Source organism: Macaca mulatta, chromosome 7, assembly GCF_049350105.2.
Source record: "Macaca mulatta isolate MMU2019108-1 chromosome 7, T2T-MMU8v2.0, whole genome shotgun sequence".
NCBI lineage: Eukaryota > Metazoa > Chordata > Mammalia > Primates > Cercopithecidae > Macaca > Macaca mulatta.
Window position 1 is genome coordinate 94,298,142 of NC_133412.1, and position 15,376 is coordinate 94,313,517.

At 43.4% G+C, this 15,376-nt stretch overlaps 1 protein-coding gene and 1 long non-coding RNA gene across 16 annotated transcripts in view; one reads left to right on the forward strand and one right to left on the reverse strand.

Moving 5' to 3' along the window:
- Positions 1–15,376, reverse strand: part of CHD8 (chromodomain helicase DNA binding protein 8) — a 67,988-nt gene that overhangs the window by 48,353 nt on the left and 4,259 nt on the right. For 5 of the 15 annotated variants that reach the window (XM_077940585.1, XM_077940583.1, XM_077940580.1 and 2 more), the window contains exons 1-2: positions 812–893; positions 519–583 (exon numbers count right to left, since the gene is read on the reverse strand). The exons of 5 other annotated variants lie outside the window; for them this stretch is intronic. The gene's annotated coding sequence lies outside the window, so the exon portion shown is untranslated. Of the gene's footprint in view, positions 1–518; positions 584–811; positions 894–15,376 lie in introns of those variants that run through there. 5 more of the 15 variants (XM_001096619.5, XM_015143252.3, XM_077940578.1 and 2 more) reach the window with 2 other exon arrangements.
- LOC144330163 (uncharacterized) lies at positions 509–8,681 on the forward strand. The gene is made up of 2 exons (XR_013396079.1): positions 509–623; positions 8,583–8,681. It is a non-coding gene; the product is annotated as an uncharacterized LOC144330163 (long non-coding RNA).

Sequence of the window (15,376 nt, forward strand, 5' to 3'; positions counted from 1 at the left end):
AAGTATTTTAAAACTGTACCATGAAGACATTTGTGAGACACTAAGGGTCTCAAATCTTATACAGAAATGAAAAATAAACACCCAAAGTGAATGCAATCACAATTTAGGGTCAGTAAAGGATCAGGATGGAAAGACATAGGACCAAATTGGAGCCACTCAGATTTCCTAAGTAGATCAAGATCCTAGGCCATTTTCTCTATCTTCACCATTCTCACTGCCAAATGTGTGGCTACTCTGTTTTTGTTTTCCAATTACTGAAAGAGAAAGCACTCACACCTCAATCAAGGGTATGGTCATTTGGGGGAAAATAAGGCTGGTAAAGTAAGACCTTGTTAATAAATCGGAAAAGCAAAATAGACAACTACGAAAGCTAAAGACATGTATTTTCAGGGGGTAAAGAAGAAACTACAGAGACTCTACTCAAATGAAAAAAGGGAAAGGGCGAGGTGAGGAAGTGAGGGGTTGATGGAGAGGAAAACGCGACTGGGGTGGGGGTGGGGGGGACCCGGGTACATTACCTGCTCATACTGCCGGGGTTGGTGCCAGTAAGGTCCATAGAGCAGAGGCGGAAGATTTCTGGTAACTGGAGACCCCAAAATGGAAATTAGGTACATGCACTTGAGGTAAGGAGCTAGCGGGGGTGCCCTCCAGGGTGGGGATGGCCAAGACGGGAAGATGCGGGGGGTGGGGGGTGTGGATGCCCGGGGTAGGAGCAATGTTAGGGCGGAAGCTGCAGGCTGAGAAGCCCGACAAGCCCTGAAGGAGAAAAGGAGCCGTGCCTCACCCCAGTGGAGGAGAGAGGTGGCTTTACCTGCAGCGGCTGTGGGGGGCCGGTTCGCCCCTCTCCCTGTCTCTCCAGCACCAGTTCCCCCTCCTCCTGTGCAACCTAACTTGATGCTCCTGCCCGCCCCGCGCCATCATTGGCTAGAGTGCACTGCCAGTCACCAAAGGCGAGAAGACGCAAAGCAACGCAAAGGGCGGGACTACGAGGAGCTCCCTTCCCCCTCCTCCGCAGGTTAGGTTGAGAGCGCACGGAGAGGCCTATCCGGTTTCTAGGGCCGAGGCGAAGCCTGCAGCTTGCTTGAAAAAAAGGGGCTGGCCAGAGGAACAGTCTCATAGTACGCGAAACCAGTCCTGGGGATTAAATTCCCTACCATCCACACTGTATTCTTCACCCTAAAGAGTATAAACTTGGGAGGGAGGGTTCCGCGCTAGGCCAGCTCCGCCTCCCTCTGAATCCCCGGCCTTCCAGCAGCCCTGTCAACCCCTCTCCTGTAGTGACTACACTGTATCCCACTACCTAATGAAAGGGGCCAAATCTTCTTCCCTCCATCGTGGGAGTCAGCCCAGTTGGAATATGGGGCCTTTTAAAGCACTCTTTCTGCCACAACACATAAGGCTGCCGCATTTTTGACACTCCGACCCTTCGATACCAATATGACTTTTTAGACAGTAATTCCTGGGGCCCTCTAACAATTCCCAACCCTTAGCCCCCTCGAAACAAACACTCCTTACCCTCTAAACTCGGTTTCCTGTTCTCCCATTTCTTGAAACTCAGCCCATTTGACCTTTTAATCAGTGTCCACTTTGCGATGTCACTTGAAATCACTCTAGTTCCCAGTGAGACTAGTCAACCCCAGAATGATGGTGTCCAAGCTTAAATCCACCACACTTTTTTTTTTTTTCTTTTTTGAGACAGAGCCTCACTCTGTTGCCCAGGCTGGAGTGTAGTGGTGCAATCTTGGCTCACTGCAACCTCCACCTCCCATGTTCAAGCGATTCTCTTGCCTCAGCCTCCCGAGTAGCTGGGATTACAGGCGCCTGCCACCACACCCAGCTAATTTTTGTATTTTTAGTAGAGACAGGGTTTCACTATGTTGGCTAGGCTGGTCTCGAACTCCTGACCTCAAGTGATCCACCCACCCCAGCCTCCCAAAGTGCTGGGATTACAGGCGTAAGCCATCACGCCCAGTAAGTACACTGTTATTAAAAAGAGCAGTTTGGCCAGGTGTGGTGGTGGCTCATGCCTGCAATCTCAGCACTTTGGGAGGCCGAGGTGGGCAGATTGCTGGTACCCAGGAGTTTGAGACCAGCCTGGGCATTATAGTAAGACCTAGTCTCTTTAAAAAAAAAAAAAAAAAAATTAAGAAAGATGCCAGGCGCAGTGGCTCACACCTGTAATCCCAGCACTTTGGGAGAGCGAGGTGGGCAGACCACGAGATCAAGAGATCTAGACCATCCTGGTCAACATGGTGAAACTCCATCTCTACTAAAAATACAGAAATTACTGGGCGTGGTGGCATTCGCCTGTAGTCCCAGCTGCTTGGGAAGCTGAGGCAGGAGAGTCACTTGAACCCAGGAGGCAGAGGTTGCAGTGAGCCGAGATCATGCCACTGCACTCCAGCCTGGTGACAGAGTGAGACTCTGTCTCCAAAAAAAAAAAAAGAGCAAAAAAAGGCCAGGTGCAGTGGCTCACACCTGTAATCTCAGCATTTTGGGAGGCCAAGGTGGGCAGATCACTCGAGGCCAGGAGTTTGAGATCAGCTTGGCCAACATAGTGAAACCCCATCTCTATTAAAAATACAAAAACTGGCTGGGAGTGGTGGCACCCACGTGTAGTCCCAGCTACTGGGGAGGGTGAGGCACGAGGATTGCTTGAATCCAGCAGTGAGCCAAGATCATGCCAATGCACTCCAGCCTGAGCAACAGAGTGGGACAATGTCTCAAAAAAGAAAAAAAAGGGGGGGGGGGGCGGCTTATCTCCTGATCATTAGTTTTCTCTGACAGTATCCTCAACATTGAAATCCTATTTTCTTATACTCTAAGGACACAAATTAGGTAAATCAACTTGCTTTAGATCTCCTATTTTTAAAGATCCTAGCATTACCACTGTCGCTAAAAACACCTAATTACCACTCCTGTAAACAGCAATACTGTTTTCCCATTCACTGTGGCTCAAAACCTCAACAGTCTCTATAACTTCCCCCTGTAGCCACCATCCAATCATTTGCCAAGTGTCACTTATTCTCTTACAATATATAACAAAGATTTTGGAGCTGCCAAAGACTCTGTCAACCTTCTTAGTGTATAATGAGAAAACTGAGGCTTAGAGAGTTGAATGTTTGACTATGAAACTAAGTGGAAGTTAGGATTCATACATCTGACTCCTATTTCTGCTGCCATCTCCCTTACTTATGTAGTTGCTTGTATAAGAGAAAAGCCTCATAAATAATCTCTCTACTCACCCTACTAATCCATTCTGCAACCAGATTAATATCCTAAAACACAGAATGGCCAAATCAGACTCGTGCTTGAAAATTTTCAAAGGCTCCCAATTACTTAAGACAACATCTTATCTTTCCAGTCTTATTTTCCACTATTCGTCTACATATACTTGCTAGCCAAAAAAAGACAAATTACTATTGTCGTGTTTTTTCTAATCTGAGCCTAATATTGCTGCCTTCAAATTACACACATCTTTCTTTCTTTGCATTACCAAAATCTTACTTACTATCCTCTAAGTTCAACATCAAATGCCTCTTAATTTATTACTTCAATATGTATTGAGTACGTAACATGCTAAGTAATCTGCTAGTATTAGGAATCCAAAAACAAATAAGACATAATCCCTACCCTCAACTCACAGTAAGTAAGAGTTCATTTGTGTATGTATGTGGGAAGAGTTGGTAAAGAGTAGGCAGTATGACAATAGTGACAAATAAAAACAATTATAATACAAGGTGATACATTCAATAAGACCAGCAGGGGCTTAGTAGTTTCTTTTTTATGTTGTCGGGTTTTTTTTCTTGGGAAGGAGTCTCACTCTGTTGCCTAGGCTGGAGTGCAGTGGTACGATCTTGGCTCACCACAACCTCTGCCTCCTGGGTTCAAGCGATTCTCCTGCCTCAGCCTCCTGAGTAGCTGGAATTACAGGTGTCCACCACCATGCCCAGCTAATTTCTGTATTTTTAGTAGAGATGAGGTTTCACCATGTTGGCCAGGCTGGTCTCGAACTCCTGACCTCAGGTGTTCCACCCGCCTCAGCCTTCCAAAGCGTTGGGAATACAGGCGTGAGCCACTGCGTCCAGCCAAGAAAGTAGTTTCTTAAACAATGAAGAAAGGTTACCAAGTGGAAGGGAAAGGTGGGCTGTAAGAAAGGGATATTCAGGCAACAGGGACAGTAAGAGGGAAGGCAAAACAAAGCATAGCAATGAGAAACAGCATGAGACATGTACAGGAAACTCTAGTTCTGTAGTTCAGCCTTGCTAAAGTGTAAATCGCAAAGAAGGAACTGGATGGAGATGAAGTTGAAGGGATAGGTAAGGGCCAGAGCGTGGAGAGCCTTGAATAACATATTAAGGCATTTTCTTTTTTTTTTTCTTTTTTTTTTTTGAGACGGAGTCTCGCTCTGTCGCCCAGGCTGGACTGCAGTGGCTGGATCTCAGCTCACTGCAAGCTCCGCCTCCCGGGTTTATGCCATTCTCCTGCCTCAGCCTCCCGAGTAGCTGGGACTACAGGCGCCCACCACCTCGCCCGGCTAGTTTTTTGTATTTTTTAGTAGTGACGGGGTTTCACCATGTTAGCCAGGATGGTCTCGATCTCCTGACCTTGTGATCCGCCCGTCTCGGCCTCCCAAAGTGCTGGGATTACAGGCTTGAGCCACCACATCTGGCCTTAAGACATTTTCTTACAGGTGGATTAGGAGCCACTGAAACATGGAATAACGTAATCAGAATTACATGTTGTTTAGCTAATTCTGGCTTTAGGGGGTGAGAGGAAACAGGACACAGAAGCAGTTAGGAGGCTCTTATAAGAGACCAGAAAGGAGTTGTATAGTGAATATTTGCTGGGTTTTTTTTTTTCTGCTCAGCAACCAAAAGGCCCCTTCCTATATTTTCCATGGAAAGCTGGATCTTATCTTCCCACATGGAGCCTGGGGAGATAGGGCTCAATCACCTCCTCCCCTTCCCAGCAAAGAAGAAGTATGCCTGCACATGACCTAGGCTACTTGAAGTGGATACTCCTGCTGGGGAAGTCTTGACTTTGCAGGAGTAATGCAAAGACCCAGGACCAACCAGTTAGAAAATATTTGGCAATGGCAGACACTAGAGTCCAACTGTAACATCCTATATAGACTGGTCAGTGGTGACCTTGACCTTCTCTTTGGTCTTCCCTCCTTTGATTTCATACCATTCTTTAAACCAAGTTCTCTAACATTCCCATTACTTTTTTGAGCCATTCAATATCCTTCCAATAAATTTTCTTTCTGCTTAAGTTAGCCAAAAGAAAGTCAGTTTCCTGGCCCTCAATGGTTAAACGTACTCGGGGCTCAAAGAAAAAAAAAAAAAAAAGTTAGCCAAAAGATGATTCCTGTTGTTTGCAACCAAGAATCCTAACACAATGATTAGGGCCTAAATTATAGCAATACGATTCAAAAGATAGTGATGGAATTTTTTATTGCCCTTTTGCTAAGATCAAGTTTTAAAAATCATAATGGGAGGGAAACGACAAAGCCAGAAACACTTAGGGGATAAAAAATCAGTAGAACCTGGAGTTCAGAGGGAAAGAGGAATAGTTTAGCCATATCAAAAATGAGCTGCCTATAGTATGTTAAGTAGTGACATTCAGTAGGAGGTCGATGTATGAGTCTAAAAGTCCAGCTTGGAGATAGATTTTGATAGTTATTAGCAACTAAATGGTAGCTGTAAAAGTGGAGATTACCCAGTGAATGTGAAGAGCAGACCAAGGATAAGAAAAACTGCAAGGCTGGGAGGCCAAGGCTGGAGAATTGCTTGAGCCCAGGAGTTTGAGATCAGCCTGGGTAACAAAGGGACACTATTTCTACAAAAAAAAAAAAATTGTTTTTAATTAGGGCGGGTGCAGTGGCTCATGCCTGTAATCCCAGCACTGGGAGGTGGAGGCAGGCGGATTGCTTAAGCCCAAGGGTTCAAGACCAGCCTGGGCAACATGGCGAAACCCTGTCTCTACAAAAAATACAAAAATTAGCCAGGCGTGTGACACAGGCCTATAGACCCAGCTGTTTTGAGGGCTGAGGCAGGAGGATTGCCTGAGCCCGGGGAGCTGAGGTTGCAGTGAGTCAAGACTGTGCCACTGTACTTTAGCCTGGGCAACAGAGTCTGACCCTGTCTCAAAACAAAATTAAAAAAAAAAATGAACCAGGCATGGTGGCACATGCTGTGGTCTCAGCTACTTGGGAGGCTAAGGTGGGAGGATTGCTTAAGGCTGCAGTGAGCCAAGTTCATGACACTGCATTCTAGCCTGGGTGACAGACCCTATCAGAAAGGAGAAAAGAGAGAGGGGAGGAGAAGGGAGGAGAGGAGAGGAGCGGCGAGGGGAGGAGAGGGGAGAAAGGAAAGAAAGGAAGAAAGAGAACAACTGCACAAATATTGTTGGGAGAGACGAGAATGTTAATGTCTGTGAAGAACTGGAGAACCCATATCCATTCCAAAGAATGTAGCTGCAATTCACCTCTAATTAAGTCCTGCCAAATGGAAACACATATCCAAGGTTGAAAGAAAACTTCAGATTTTCCAAAAGCCAGAAATGTAGAGTTTTACGTAAAATCTTTTAGGTTTTGACTGTAAATAACTATTTTTTTAAGAAAACTAAACACTATGCAGGATAAAGAAAACACTTAGCTAAGCCGGGCGCGGTGGCTCACGCCTGTAATCCCAGCCCTTTGGGAGGCTGAGGTGGGCGGATCACGAGGTCAGGAGATTGTGATCATCCTGGCTAACACAGTGAAACGCCATCTCTACTAAAAATAGAAAAAATTAGCCAGGCGTGGTGGCGGGCGCCTGTAGTCCCAGTTACTCAGGAGGCTGAGGCAGGAGAATGGCGTGAACCCGGGAGGTGGAGCTTGCAGTGAGTCGAGATTGCGCCACTGCAGTCCAGCCTGGGCGACAGTGTGAGACTCCGTCTCAAAAAATAAATAAATAAATAAATAAAAAGAAAAAGAAAGAAAACACTTAGCTGGAGACCCAACTGAGATTTTTAGTGGGGTGAGAAAAGCTGAGGAGGAACCCAGGAAAACATCAGAAATTAAGAATCAGAATAATGCCTTCTTAAGAAGGTAGGGAAAAAACAGCTAGAGAAACAAGAGAGTGCAGTTGTCACAGAAGCAGAGAGTAGAGATTTGCAGGGGAAGAGTGATCAATTACATCAAACAAAGCAAAAATGTCCAACAATATAAGAACTTTAAAATGTCCACTGGATGTAATAATTGAAAGCCTTTCTGATACCTACTTTCCACTGTCAAACCAGAAGTAATCTGTCCATGTGAGTTTTCATAGCATTGTGTGTAGTCCTCTTTTAGGATAATCATCTTTTACTTTATATTTTACTTACATTTGTACATGGAATAATGAGCTTTGAAGTCCAAGGGACCTGGGTTCAAATTTCTGTCCCATCAAGAAAATTAACTTTTCTGAGTCTAGCTCATTCCTCTACATAAAGTAGATAACAGTATTAAGTTACAGGGACATTTATGAGGATTAATGAAACAACAGGCACAGTACCTGACACATAACTGCTAAGTCCTAGTAGGTACTCGACAAATGTTGGATAAATTGGAAAAGAAGTTGTTTTTGCCAATATCTGTACCTAGCATATAGTAATCAGCCTGAGAGAGGATCACTACCTAGATTAATGGCCTCCAAAATAGTTTAGCTTCAGTTGGCTAATACCTATGAGCTTGAGTGCACACTCTAGCTCTCTCTCCCTTTATATTAAATCTAATTTAAGGTGAACAGGAATAGCTACATTCTAGATTCTAGAGTCTGAAGATCATGTTCAACTAAATGGCTTTGGTCAGCCTAAGCCTGTTCTAGATGTTCTATGTCACTAGTATCCAATTTTGAGTGGTGAGACCTCACACTCTAAAGGATCCAAGGAAGGGTCATAAAAATTGCAAAAACACTACTCCCACCCTCAAATGTATTTTTTTCCCATGGCTTACAGGACACCACACTTTTCAAGTTTTCCTTCAATCTATGTAACCACTGTTTTTTTTTTTTAAACCATTTATTTGCTACTTTTTTCCTATACCACCCCTTAATTGAAGTTCACTTTGGTCCTAGGCCTTCTTTTCATTCTATACTTCCTTTTCACGGATGTCTAATTCCAATACATCACCTCAATTATTATTATTTTCTTCAATAAATTATATGCTTATGTCTCTCACATCTCTGGGCAAGATGTCACCTTTGAACTCTAGATCTGTATATCCCTCTGCTTACTCCATAGTTTTTCTTGGTAGACTCTCCAGTTCCCCCATCCTCATCCCACCACATGTGCACATACACAAACTGGTAATCATTCTCCAGCATCTCCTATCCAGTCATGGTTGCACAGACCAGAAACCTACCTTACTACCCGTACCCAATATTTTAAATTCCCATCTTTACCTCCTAAATATCCCTCAAATCCATCTACTTCTGCCTTTATTACCCTTTGGCTCAAAAGATGGCTCAATTTACCATCTTCGTTTCCCTGGACTATTGCAATTACCTTCTAACTGATTCTCTTCCATTCTTCCACTTTAATTCTTATTTATCCTTCAGAGCTTATTTCAACAAAAAGTTGGGCCAGGTGCAGTGGCTCACGCCTGCAATACCAGCACTTCGGGAGGCCGAGCCGGGTGGATCATAAGGTCAGGGATGCAAGACCTGCCTGGTCAAGATGGTGAAACCCTGGCCGGGTGTGGTGGCTCACATCCGTAATCCCAGCACTTTGGAGACTGAGGCAGGTGGATCACCTGAGGTCACGAGTTCAAGACCAGCCTGGACAATATGGCGAAACCTCATCTCTACTAAAAACAATTTTTTAAAAAAATTAGCCAAGCGTGGTGGTGTGCGCCTGTAATCCCAGCTACCCGGGAGGCTGAGGTGGGAGAATTGCTTGAACCTGGGAGGCAGAGGTTGCGGTGAGTCAAAATCTTGCCACTGCACTCCAGCCTGGGCGACAGAGCGGGATTTGGTCTCAAAAAAAAAAAAAAAAAAAAGTGAGCTGGGCGCAGTGGCTCACACCTGTAATCCCATCACTTTGGGAGGCCAAGGCGGGTGGATCACGAGGTCAGGAGTTTGAGACCAGCCTGGCCAAGATGGTGAAACTCCATCTCTACTAAAAATACAAAAATTAGCTGGGCGTGGTGGCAGGCACCTGTAATCCCAGCTACTCGGGATGCTGAGGTAGGAGAATCACTTGAACCTGCGAGGTGGAGGTTGCAGTGAGCCGAGATCACGCCACTGCACTCCAGCCCGGCAACAGAGCTAGACTCCTTCTCAAAAAAAAGATGGTGAAATCACGTCTCTACTAAAACTACAAAAATTAGCCAGGTGCGGTGGCAGGCACCTGTAATCCCAGCTACTCGGGAGGCTGAGGCAGGAGAATTGCTTGAACCCGGGCAGCAGAGGTTGCAGTGAGCCAAGATCATGCCACTGCACTCCAGCCTGGGTAACACAGTGAGATTCCGTCTCAAAAAAAAAAAAAAAGAAAAGAAAAGAAAAGAAAACAGTTTTCCTTGATTTCCCAAACTAGTAACAGCTAAAATTGTTGAATGTACATTACATGCCAGGCACTCTTCTAAGCAATGAAAACGTATTAACATATTTAATTTTCTTTCTTTTTTTTTTTTTTTTTGAGACAGGGTATCATTCTGTCACCCAAGCTGGAGGGCAGTGGCACCATCTCGGCTCACTGCAACCTCTGCCTTCCAGGCTCAAGCAATTCCTCTGCTTCAGCCTCCCAAGCAGCTGGGACAACAGGCACACGCCACTATGCTCAGCTAGTTTTGCATTTTTGGTAGAGATGGGGTTCCGCCATGTTGCCCAGGCTGGTCTGGAACTCCTGGCCTCAAGTGATTGGCCGGCCTCAGCTTCCCAAAGTACTGGGATTACTTTGGCGTGAGCCACAGCTCCTGGCCTCTTACTTAATTTTCTTAACAAGACCAAAATAACTATCTCTATTTCACAAATGTAGAAACTGAGGCACAAAGAGATAATACCTTGCCCAATATCCTACAGCTAGTGAAAAGTGGTACCAGATTCAGATTTAGGCAGTATAGCTCCAGAAGACACATTCTTAACCACTGTACTATACTATGCTCTAGGTTACATGCCCCATTATAAATTCTTTTATAACATCCAGTACTTCTCCTTTGTTGTAGAGATTGAATAACTGATTATATAATTGTTTGACGTCTACTCCCTCTCCCCCATTAGAATGCAAGTTCCACAAGGGTAAGGGCTTGCGTATGGCTTGTCCATTACAGTATTCCCTTTGCTTATCGGGTGGTAATGGGCATTCAATGTATTTTTGTTGAAGGAATGCACTGAACTTCTAGTCGAAGGTGTGTGGGAGAGAGGTTTCTGGGCCAAAGCAATGGCTTCCCTCACTCAGACTGCATGACAGCAAAAGGGCAGTAGCAGTTTCCTACTAGAAACATTCAGAAGAAGTATCATAAAATCACAAGCACCTTCACTTTTTAGTAGCTGTAGCAGACACAGCTTTTACATAGAACAAAAGGGGTTGTATGGCACTACATATAAAAGACTGTTTTTTAGAGTGAGGTACTCGCTGTTGACAGTAATGAAATGTTAGTTACCCCATTAGGTTTAGGACTATAATGCCTCAATGGTGACCAATTCCAGCTGTGGTCAGAAGTGAATGGATGACACTATATCCTATGTTTTTTTTTTTTTTTGAGACAGCGTCTCCCTCTGTTGCCCAGGTTGGAATGCAGCAGCACGATCTCGGCTCACTGCAACCTCCTCCCTCCAGGGTTCAAGCGATTCTCCCACTTCAGCCTCCTGAGTAGCTGGGATTACAGGCACGTACCACCACGCCTGGTTAATTTTTGTATTTTTAGAAGAGACGGGGTTTAACCATATTGGTCAGGCTTCTCTCAAACTCCTGACCTCAGGTGATTAACCCGCCTCAGCCTCCCAAATTGCTAGGATTACAGGTGTGAGCCACTGCGCCCGGCCGGATGACACTATATCCTTATGACTCAAAAACAGAGCACGGATTCTTTTCTTATTTTCTAAGTCAACCTCATTGCAGATTTTTTTCCCAGTAAAATCCTCAAGTTTTGGCCTAAGTCTGAAGACAGAAAATAAGAGCCTAATCTTTGAGGAACATTAGACTTAGGTCAAGTTTGGACTAGATCTGGAGAAGCTGCTCTTCACTGGCTCATGGTCACTAAGGTGAAAATAATACTGTGTTCTAGATGAGAAATCTCTAACTGGGCCAATGTTCACCTTATACTACCACTTTTGGGTATCCAACATAGTAACAATATATATTAATTTAGGTAACAGATTCCTGTCCTCTTCATGCTCCCCCACATGCATTCCTGCATGCCCTATTTTAACTGAGCCAAGTACACATAAATGTGTTCAGCCTAATAGAAAAATATAAATATTTACTTAATTCAACCAGAGACTATAAGGAATTGTTTTCACTGCAATAATTATGCTAAAAGAGTATGTGTGGGAGGAGAAACATCATAAAGCACTGTTATTATCAGACTTGTGCCTAAAAACTGACCCCAGTGACATGGGATTCATGAAATTTTAATGGGCTAAACTGACTTGCATTGGCTAAAAAAGTGAGTTACATGCAAGACTGACCAAGTCATTTTCCCCTGTACAGCTTAAAATATTTCACATAATCTTATCTTCAAAATAACTAAGTTAAATAAAAGAAACAAACTATTTATTCTTTTCCCTTTTAACAGAGATACAAAGACAAAAATAAATCTTACATTCTCAAGGTTCTACAATTGCTAAAGGCATAGCTTTAACAAGCTACTGAATACCTACCTACCTGTCTAGTGTTCTGGTCAAAGACAGTTTGCACACAGGGGTCAGCACTGAACTTTGGTTTTGTTTTGTTTTGTTTTTTTTTTGAGATGTAGTCTCACTCAGTCGCCCAGGCTGGAGTGCAGTGGCTCAATCACAGCTCACTGAAAGCTCCGCCTCCCAGATTCAAGCGATTCTCCTGCCTCAGCCTCCTGAGTAGCTGGGACTACAGGCGCGCCACTACCCCCAGCTAATTTTTTTTTTTTTTAAATTTTTAGTAGAGATGGGGGTTTCACCATGTTGGTACGGCTGGTCTCAAACTCCTGACCTCATGATCCGCCTGCCTCGGCCTCCCAAAGTGCGGGGATTACAGGCGTGAGCTACCGCGCCTGGCCCAGCACTGAATTTTTAAAAGGAGGGAGGCTGGGCCAGGCGCGGTGGCTCACGAATGCAATCCCAGTACTTTGGGGGGCCGAGGTGGGCGGATCACGAGGTCAGGAGATTGAGACCATCCTGGCTAACATGGTGAAACCCTCTTTCTACTAAAAATACAAAAAATTAGCCGGGAGTGGTGACGGGCGCCACCTCCCACTACTCGGGAGGCCGAGGCAGGACAACGGTGGGAACCCCGGAGGCGGAGCTTGCAGTGAGACGAGATCGCACCACTGCACTCCAGCCTGGGCGACAGAGCAAGACTCCGTCTCAAAATAAATAAATTAATTAATTAATTAAATAAATTAAAAAGAGGGAGGCTGGATAATAAATGGGGCTTTGAAGTCAGACCAGAGTTCCTCTTACCCTTGGTTGTGTTACCTAACCTCACAGTCTTTATTTTCCCTGTAAAATGAAACTAGCACCACATACATTTCAGAGTTATTCTAAAAATTAAAAGATAACATACAATGCTTGGCACATAGCAGGCAAATAAAAAGGAATTTATTATTCTCCATCCAATATTTTTAAACAGTACCACTGAAGGCTTCTCTCAAAGCAAAATTACTCCTCAGAGACTTGGCAGAGCTGATCTGTTAGGCAGAATGGAGGGATACCGAAATAGATGTAAAAGTTTCACAATTATATGGCAGGACTGCTGGGCAGGATGAAAGCACTCCAGTACTACCGTGCTGAGAAAGCAGCACAAGTCTTTAACATCATAATCATGAAACAGATTTCAACCAGCACTTGTGATCTAGAGTCACATCCCAGGTAATTCAACTAATCACTTTTATGTTTGTAGGAATATGTCAGTGTCTATTTCTTAAGTATTCCATTTACTTCACAATACCTGCTTGTGGTAACTTTCAGTTTCCAAATGACTAGACTGTCCCTTGGCAGTTCACATGCCCAGATCCAGCTTATTTAGTTTTTGACTCCCATGACTTTCAGGAGCGTAGTGAAAAGAAGTAACCATTGCTATACTATATATTTAAAATTTCATTTAAAAAAGGTCCCAACAGCAGTCATATTTGTAAAACACACAAAAGCACTACATTTTATAGGAGAATTGACATGCAAATTAAGGAAGAACTGACTAATGTGGCCCACACCCAGAAAGGGGGGAAAAACAAGAATGACTGGGTACTGAGTAGAAGAAATGAAAAATACTGAGTAAAAGTTCAATGTTCATGTAACTTGCTAGCCCCTATTCAAAAACCCACTAATTGGTGCAGCAGCAATAGAAAATGAAAAAAAAAAGATGAAAAAATTCAAAAATCCAGAAACACCTTACTATTCATGCTGTTTACTTAGATATATGTGTATCTGATAAAATCATGTTTCATACACGAAATTCTGTTATGATTTGGGTCTATCTAAATAGGCAGCCAAACTATAGAAATCATTGGTTTCTTCTAGAACTAACCAAAAGAAATTCCCATATCACTAATATGACAATGTTCTTCTAAATAACCATGTCCCAAAGAAATAATCCCTAAAGATATAGTGCATCCCCAAAGTATGTAGTGGTAGAAAAAAAGAAAGCAGGAAATTCCAAAGGTTTCTGTAATAACACAAGAGACAATTTGAGAAACCTTAAACATTTTACAACTCTCAGCTGAGCACTGTGATATGGGCCGGCCTATAACCCCAGCTACTTGGGAGGCTGAGACAGGAGGACTACTTGGGCCAAAAAGTTTGAGGTTGCAGTGAGCTATATAATTGCACCACTGCACTCCAGCCTACATAACAAACAGAGCAAGATTCTGTCTCTTAAAAAAAACAAAAACAAACAAACAAAGCAAAAACAGAAAAAAAATGTGTAAGACCTTATAGCTGTTGAGTATCCTTCTCTCAAATACAATTAAAAATTCAGTTACTATATATCCTATATTGGAAAGCTACTGACATAGTCTTAGAAGAATTACAGACTCTGAAAACAAAAAGGTGTTATTAGGAAATTACTAATCACTGGAATATTGAGACACTACCCAAAGGATTGGCACTATCACATTTAAGGTGCTAACATACAAGGGAGCAATGAAGCACAGTCCTGGTAAATTATCTGGTAATTTCAGTAGCATGCTATTTAATTATCTTTTTAAAATGAAATAAACAAATAAAATGAAGTCATATACAATAAACATCTATGGACATATTAATATATTAATATACAAAGGAAAGAAAATCAGGGATATTTCACTTCTTAAAATGACAAGGTCAACTCTTAATAATTACACATAACAGTAAATCATAGTTCTGAAAGCTCTTTCCAAACAAACTACTGAGAATATACTACAGGAGAATCTGAATTTGAAGAGGCTACAATGTTGTCTAAGATCCCTACACTGCTCCACTGCTTAAAATATATTCCTGGATCTCTCCCTGCTGAAGACTAATGTAAAAGTAATTATCAGCCAGGCGCGGTAGCTCACGCCTAGAATCCCAGCTCTTGGGGAGGCAGAAGCAGGAGGATAGCTTGAGCCCAGGAGTTTGAGACCAGCCTGGCCAACATAGTGAAACCCCGTTTCTACTAAAAACACAAAAAATTAGCCAGGCATGGTGGCACGCACCTATAGTCCCAGCTACTCAGGAGGCTGAGGCAGGAGAGTCACTTGAACCTGGGAGGCGGAGGTTGTGGTGAGCCAAGATCGCCCCATTGCACTCCAGCCTGGGCAACAGAGTGAGACTTGGTCTCAAAAAAAAAAAAAAAAAAAAAAAGTAATTATCTATGCCAGGCTAATTTCTATCTATGCCTGCTGGAATTTTTATTATTTTGCACCATACAGTTAATGGGTAGAAATTACATGCTTTAAGCCTCCTGCTGCAACCTGAAGGCAACAAATAAGATATTTTGAAGTTGACCATTTTGCTTCATGTTACATTAACAAACTAAGGGCCTAGTGAAGGATGGAAACTATATAATTGATAATAAAAGGGCAAAAGAAATGTTACCTAGAGAACAGCTTAATGAGAAACCTCGGAGATTAAGATACTTTGTAGTTTAAATGTAAAACGTAGGCCGGGCGCGGTGGCTCAAGCCTGTAATCCCAGCACTTTGGGAGGCCGAGACGGGCGGATCATGAGGTCAGGAGATTGAGACCATCCTGGCTAACACG